Here is a 648-nt window from a genome sequence, read left to right on the forward strand (position 1 = left end):
ATGCGCGATTTTTTATAAATTTAAAAAAAAATGAATTTCGGGGAAAATACATGACTATGCGGTTCCTGCGGGGGGTTGAAGACACCCGCATATATCCGGAGAGATGAAAATTTAGGGGGGCGAGGAGGAGGGGTTTGAGACTACANGCGCATGTTTCCAGAGAGGTAAATTTCATAACAATGTAGTCTTAAACACCTCCGCCTCGCCCCCCTAAATTTACATTCCTCCGGATATAGGCGGGTGTCTTCAACCCCCCGGAGAAACCGCATACTCATGTATTTTCCCCGAAATTCATTTTTTTTTAATTTATAAAAAATCTGCGCATGTTTCCGGGGGCGATAAATTTTATAAAAATATAATTTCACACCCCTCCTCCATACCCCCCTAAATTTTCATCCCTCCGGATATAGACGGGTGTCTTCAACCCCCCGGAGAAACCGCATACTCATGTATTTTCCCCGAAATTCATTTTTTTTTAATTTATAAAAAATCTGCGCATGTTTCCGGGGGCGATAAATTTTATAAAAATATAATTTCACACCCCTCCTCCANGTTATAAAAATGTAATCTCAGACACCTTCTCCTCACCCCCCTCAATTCTCGTCCCTCCGGATATATGCGGGTGTCTTTAACCCCCCGGAGAAACCG

This window comes from Diachasma alloeum, unplaced genomic scaffold (assembly GCF_001412515.2).
Source record: "Diachasma alloeum isolate Michigan unplaced genomic scaffold, Dall2.0 Dall_scaffold_78909, whole genome shotgun sequence".
Taxonomy (NCBI): Eukaryota; Metazoa; Arthropoda; class Insecta; order Hymenoptera; family Braconidae; genus Diachasma; species Diachasma alloeum.